We start from the raw sequence: 7500 nt of genomic DNA, 5'->3' as shown, positions 1-7500 counted from the left end.
TTATTTTTACTAAGTGAAAACAGATTTAGCAGTTCAAATTGTGTATAAAAGAAGCCTGGTTTTTGAAAGCAGAATACATGGCCCAACACTTTGTGCTAGTCTGTATGTCCCTGACTTGAATGACCTGAGGCAGAACTGCACTACGGTGAGAGACATTCTCGATAATTTTTGCTCTGTGGCAACAGTGATTGGATGTACATCCATTTCAGGACCATTAAGGCAAAGAAGAGGTCACTGTCTGTTCTATTTCAGTGGCTGATGGTAATTGAACTTATTGGCTGCCATGGACTGACCTACTTAAAAAGGAAAGAAAAAAAAAAACCTACCGTTCCTCTGATGTTCCCCCGGCTCTATTTTCAAATATCAACACTACTTGAGACCTGCAAACCCGTTTTTTATCAAGGTTTTACAGTTGTGAAATACACACTCTTCAAATCTAAATACAACAGTGTATAATATCTCATCTCGACTTCATTCTCCTGACCTTGCCACCGGCGCTATACGGCCTCAGAGAGGGAGGGAGATGTGTGTTGGCGTGTTCAGACCCTCATTTTTCATTTCTTTTTCATCCTTTGTTTCAAATGTCCCCTCAACTTTTCTTGCAGGGTAAGGATACAAGGGTGGAGGATGGAAGGAGAAAAGAAACACATTCGGTGAAGCATAATGGGGGGAGGGTGGTGAGGGCTGGGGGGGAGGAGGGGTACGGATGAATTGAGGAGAGTGTTACTGTTGTGGTGCAGGTGCTGGTGGTGGTGGTGGTTGGGGTATAATGGTACACTGTGAGTCACAGTTAAGTAACGTTGCCTTTTCACTTCAGCATCGCCTACATCGGGTGTGCAGTGCCAGGTTGTACTGAGGTGTTTCTGACTCAGAGAGAAACGGGAGGGAGAGAGGGAGAGAAAGGAGAAGGGATAGAAAAGGTGGGAGACAGGGTCATCATGAAAGCAAAACATCTGGAGTTTTATTATTAATTTCATTTTTGTGTCATATAGGCTTTTCATTTCCAAGTGTGTTAAATCTATTAGATCTGGGACTAAAGATTTAGAAAATATTTTACCCACAGTTTCACCACCAACTATTCCTACATTGTGTTAGAAAACTCTGATCCATCTTAGTTGTCACAAAGGGAAATGCTCTTCATCAAGACAGAGATAAATCCAGGTCCTTGATTGACTTTTAACTTCATTAATCTGGATCAATCATCCGAAGTTGGAGTCGGTGGACGTTGGCAGTCAGTCACAGTCAAGAATAAAGAATCCTTCATTGTTATTATGTTCACACTACAAAAACATGGTGGTGCAACAAAGACCCTTGTTAGGGTATCAGCAGGTTATTGAACAAAGATGGTGGTTGATATAGTGAGTTAATACTGAGGTTTTTTTAAAATAACTTTTAATTTAAGAAAATTTAAATAACTTTGCAATTAACAAAAAAGTCAACGCTTGGCAAAAATAGCTAAAAACACAAAAGAGCAATCAGATAACAAAAAACAAGCCAAAAACCCTTCCTAACAATGATTGTGACAGACAGATATATAACAATTGCTACATGTTTATATTTTAAAGAATGTGCACTGCCTTGATTTGTGAATATTTTCTAAGGTTTGAGGGAAAATTGTACAATTGTTTTGTTTACATACTAGAGAAAGTAATTCCTGTTCCCTCCCTGCAGGAGGTGCTGTTGTGGCTTTGAGCTCTTTTAAGAGGTCAAATCAGCCTCAGTGCTGAGTTGGAGGAGAATCAGTCATACATGTTTATGAAAAACACTGTGATTAACAGACATGTTAAGTTAGAGAAGAAGACAAAGATACAGAGGACGAACGAGGCAAATACTTCGCAGTGTTACTGCTTAACACTCGTCCACTGTTGTCTTTTAACAGGCTAAACTGACAGAGAAGAGCAGTGGATCACAGAGTGGCGCTAACAGGCTAAAACTTCCCTTCTCCTCAGACCACTGGTCCCTGGGCTTCTATAATTCCACGAGAGAAAAAACACAACGAGTACAAAAGAAGTAAAAAGGGAAGAACCACTCAAAATGACTCTCCCACTTCCTGCCACGGGCCCTGTTTTTTTCTCTTAAATCTCTCATCTCTAAGCAGCCATTAGTCTTTCTCTTCTCTCTCTAATTTTCCTTAATCTGTCATATGCTCATGTACACATGGTCATGCATCCAAAGAGACTGATTATAGGGCGAGGGGAAGGAGAGCCAAAATATACATGAGGGTTACCAGTCTGCACAATCACTTAAGCAGTCCCAGCATGTTATGAATACAAATGGAGAACACTTATTGTCCATTATGCAGAATTAGAATTAATGTGGGCGTGGTTGGAGGGAGCCATTTTGGTTTGGACTACCGTGGTCTTAATGTGGTTATAAACAATATGCTGCAACAGCCACAGTATTTGGATGAGTGATAGGCTCAAATGGTATTTTTACACTACTACCCTAGTTGGAATCAGCCCAGAGTACTGCAGTTTTCTATTTGGAAGACTGGATTATTTTACTTTCAGCAACTGACTTACAGAGAAATCTAATCCAAGTCAGTTCCAGAAGCAGCAGGAAGATTAGCAGTTGAACTTCTTAACATCCTTTATTTGTGGATCAAAAGTGCTGAGTTATTGCCAGTTGCTGCTTGTCAAACTGTGGCACAATAAGAACACGTTTTGTTTCATTAAAACAAATGTTCATGAGTGGGCCCTGGTCATGAAGAGAACACGTTTATTTTGTCATCTTCAGACTAATTAAGATGTTTAATATTCTTTAACTCAACAAACTATCCATTCAGCAGCTTTGTGTGTGGGCAGTCAAACAATGCTGATCAACAAAACAACACACCCACGCCTCTGCATAACGCCTAACACCTCAGTAAGAAAACGTTAGGAAAAAAAACAGGTCTTTCAAAACGGTCCAGTATACACAGCTATGATATACATACATATATGTACAGAATATATCTATAGATATGTACAGTATATATCTATATTACTGTATATTCACCTATATAAGCATTAAAACATTCTGATCCAAAACAGAAAGGGTATATATTCTGTGTTACACAATTATAGACCCTTGATTTTTGGAAGCTCTGAATTTAATCAAGTAATTCTGACATGTGGAATGCATCAAGGATCAGTCTTTTTCTTATTTTTTTTTTCAGGCAACATACTCTGCCTTTGGGTCAAATGCAATAATTAAAATAATTATTTTAAAATAATTCTGTTATTTCCTAGCCTGGGATCAATAAAGTACATCCATCTAATTGTAATGTTCTTTATTACAGTTATGTCGATGACTCAAAAATATAATCAACGTTGTGGTATTTCCAGGAAAGTCATTACGCTGCCAGGGTCAAAAATCGGGAGAGCCAAGAAATATTTGATTTAAAGCAAAGCCAAATGCCCTGCCCTGTTTTGTCTTGAATGTACTTGTGCTTGTGCCCCAGCATACATTAAACCTACTATTTAAAAGCTGTTTCTTATTAGGAGGCTTCCACTTTTAAAGCTCAGAGATGTTATGTGTAACTCAAACCTACGGTGCCAGGCTCCTGCTGCAGTGCATAAGCTGAGGAAGACGTCAGGCATGTAAACAAATGACCTTTACCAGTAGTTATACAAAAAACAGAAGAATTGTTGTTTTAACACAAACACTACTAGGTATTAAAGAAAATAAATAACACAGCAGCACGTGCACACACACATAAACATCATATTTACAAACGCTAATTTGTCTAATTCCATGTAACCTGCATATCCATACAATGCATATAATTAAGAACCAATTAAAAATGACTGACTGACATAAACATGAGTCTGTGCAATGCATTGGAAAACATCAATTAATGTTTAAGGAAATTTAGCTAAAATGTACTTTTAGTTTTTCAAACATAAATTCTACTGTTGTTAAAGAAATAGAAAATGTGACAAATCGATAAAACTGAATTTCTAGAGGAAGATGAGTTGTCTTCCTGTCTTCCAGCATTCACCGCTGCCCGCTACAGTGATAGACATAGATACATGGACTCAGAACCACTGAAGAAAATTATTGACATTTAACACAGTCTGAAACCCCCATCAAAAATGCTACCTGAGACTGTGTGATGCTAAGAATAAGCCCTGCATCAATTTTGTATAGCAACACTGACAAGCTGTCTGGGCCCAAGCTCATGTGAGATGGACAGGAAAATGACAGAAATGTACTGTGCTGAGGTGAGTTCAAGTTACAGCATGTGTTTGGGAAAAATACCATCAAATACCAAGGGCAAAACCCAGAGGCTAACATTGAAAAAAAGAGACTTACAGTATGTCAAGACAGAGTTTTTTTTTTCTCATTCTCATTCTGCAGTCTCTTGCTCTCATGCAGACTGCCATGACTGGCCTGCCTGAAGTCCAGAGAAAGACAACGATGAAACTACAAATCTATTTGAGTTTTATGAAGAAATAATAAAAATTTACAAAAATTACTTTTTACAAAAATATTAAAGCATGGCTTGAAAAAGAACTTGAATAACTGCCCTTGTCTGCATCCTTGGGTTGCAGCATCAATTTATGAATTCATTTAAATCTTAAACTCATTTAACTTCAATAAACCCGAGGCCTCAGCTCTACTGTGTTGTTATCTTGACACTTCATGTCAACAATTGCAGGAATTTAACTGAATATTTGATGCAAATATAAATTAAACCGAGTTGGACGCTTCACCTCCAAAATCAAACAAATTCCGGCTTATTAGAGAAAAGGGAGCCGTGTGTTCAGAGAGCCCTTCTCCACTGCTCTGTAAGCCTCTGTTTGACAGCACTGACAGAGCATCAACTGCAACTGACATATTTTGAAAGGCCCAAATTGCCTTATGCACTAAGGAGGTATTTGTTGACACAACAGAGCAAACCTAGAGTGGGAGTTGATGATTGACATATGACCGGCACTGCAGAGAGACGACCAGCCTGCACATTTATCCCAATTAGCACACACCCATGTACGCATGTAAAGTGACATAATTAGGGCACAGCAGGAAATGTGGCCAACAAGGGTGGACCTCATCGTCTGGGATGTGAACTATAATAGACAATAAGCTGCTAAAGCTCCGGCCCGACCCCTCATTATAGTCACTCAATCCCTACATCAAAGGAAATGAAACCTTTCAGCTGTAGGATGACTGTCTGTGTTCTCATGGATTTATGAGAGTGCACATGGGTTTATTAGTGTATACATGTGCGTGCGTGTATTTATGTTCACATATGTTCTTGTTCATCACTCTTTGCAAGGTCTAATTTAAGTTTTACACCCAATCCGTCAGCACATTTTTGGAAAAAAGGACGATTATTTGGACTTTTCTTTGTGTCTTTAAAAGGCCGCTGAGGGCTAAGATGTGGTTCAGGGTTAATATTAAAATTAGATTTAACTCAAAGACTCAGTGCATGCAAATTAAAAAAGACTTTTAAATGTTCAGTCATTCAAACACTGGATTTTGTCCTGTCGTAGTAGTGGGAGCAGCTGAGTTCCAATTCCAACTGACAAGAGTAAAAACAAGAACTCTTTTATTATTATTTCTGACAAGAGTGAACTGAAACAGAGCACGGATACAGTCAATTAGTCCTAAACTTCCTTCAGAAATTGTAGTCATGAACTGAATTCTGCATCCTGAAACTTAAACTGGTTCTAAGTAGCTCCTATGTTTCCTATTTTTAGTTGACGGCTTATTAGAAAATGAAATCTTTCTTTTTGTTAATTTTGTGTTATTTGTTCAAGTAAACAGTTAAGATAACAATAATTAAAATGTTTTTGCTTTCCTCAGGCTGCTTTGCTATATTGCCATGCTAACTGTTAGCAATTCTACTTGTTTACCACTAATCAATCTTCTCAATCTTCGCATGTTTACTCTATGGAATAAAAATGACTTGCATGTTTACTCTATGGAATAAAAATGACAGCTCATCGTAGTTGTAGCAAATTATGCAGATTTTTTTGTATTATAAATAGACTTATATTGCAATAGAAATGTCCGGCTTGTATACAATAAGAATGTATATGTGAGTAACAGCCTCCATAATATTTGCATGTTCATGCAAAGTTTGTATGAGAGTGAAACGGAGGACAGCATCTTGCACGTGTGCACAACTTATGAATAACTTTGTGTCAGGGAAAAAGTGTCACTTCCTATTACACCATACAGTATATGTGTGAGTGTGTGTATTTTTATGCAGGCGTATGTGCACACGCCCGGCGTTCTCAGCCTCCCTGCCCTGTGCCGTGACTCTGACAGTATTTGCCGAGGCACTAATTGACAAGGAGCCCCCTGCACTTTGTGTTTTGTCAGAACACCGTAGCCTCGTTGCTGGATCAACAAATCTCGGCGCTCCAAATTCTGCCATATGTCCAGCCATGTGTTCCTATGTACCAGCTGGGAGCAGTCAGCAACACGCCTGTCTAACCCGATGACTGTGTGCGAGTGGAACCGCACAGCTCCAGACTGAGACCAGCACTTGTGTGAGGATGAAACAGTGGGCAAACTCAGTTGGTTGACGTAGCAATTACACATCCAGGACGGGTGGTTAAACCCCTCTGAAGTTAAAGATATATGGTGCGTTTATGTGCTTTGGATAAAAACTCATCCATCAAACAACACATGCTTTGTGGAGCAACAGGCAGTTTATGGTGGTTTTTTTCCCTCTTTGTCAGACATTTAGTTACCGTGGGCTCGCAGTGAAAAACAACACAAACTGGGCGAGAAGTAAAAAGGAGTTCAAATTTGTTTTTGGCTGTTATAGTAGAAAGCTTGGACAAATATGAACGATATAATTCATTTTCACTTCTAAAAGTCCTATTTGCACACACAAAACAATAGTCCTCATTTTCTTGATAATGCTGACAATGAAAAGATGCATTCATATTTCAATACATTTATTCTACCTTGAAGACATAACAAAATGTATTCAAATCCTCAATTAAAAGTAATTTAATGCCTGAGAATCATTTCTGTGACTGTGATAGACTGTAAGAATGCTAGCACATGAACCTGACAGTACCAGGAGTAAAACAAGGAAAAATGTCAACTTATAGCTGGAACTGAAACCAAAATTTCAGGAGAAGCCTAAATCTGTAGGCTTCATATACTGAGAGCCAGAGATTTTACTGTCAAAGCAATCCATTCAAGAGCTGTTGACATAATTCTGACAGGAAGACGAGCTGAGATGCAAATGGACAGATGGCATTTTCATTCCAAGATATGAAAAATAAAAATCTGTCAATCAGAGCCTGTAGTGTATAACAGGCTAGACGTCATCAGAAATCTAAGTGGTAGCAGCTAGGACAAAAATGGATAGCAGAAATATATTGTCAAGTCCGTGCCTTACAGTTGTCAAGCATTATGAGAGCAATTTGAAGTCATTATAAGATCAATAAGTGTTTTAAATGTGGACTGATTGAAGAGATTAGACTCAAACGCATACGTTATGAAGTGGTTGGTGGGTATAAGTGCTCCTTCAGCTTTTTACACTACCTAATG

At 38.5% G+C, this 7500-nt stretch overlaps 1 protein-coding gene across 3 annotated transcripts in view; it reads right to left on the bottom strand.

The window, feature by feature from the left end:
- Nucleotides 1–7500, bottom strand: part of LOC103384975 (TOX high mobility group box family member 2-like) — a 95341-nt gene that overhangs the window by 32928 nt on the left and 54913 nt on the right. The gene's annotated exons all lie outside the window — the stretch shown is intronic.

This window comes from Cynoglossus semilaevis, chromosome 10 (genome assembly GCF_000523025.1).
Source record: "Cynoglossus semilaevis isolate Cse_v1.0 chromosome 10, Cse_v1.0, whole genome shotgun sequence".
NCBI classification, from domain to species: domain Eukaryota; kingdom Metazoa; phylum Chordata; class Actinopteri; order Pleuronectiformes; family Cynoglossidae; genus Cynoglossus; species Cynoglossus semilaevis.
Note: the sequence above shows the minus strand (reverse complement) of the source record. Positions and strands in the feature narration are given on the sequence as shown.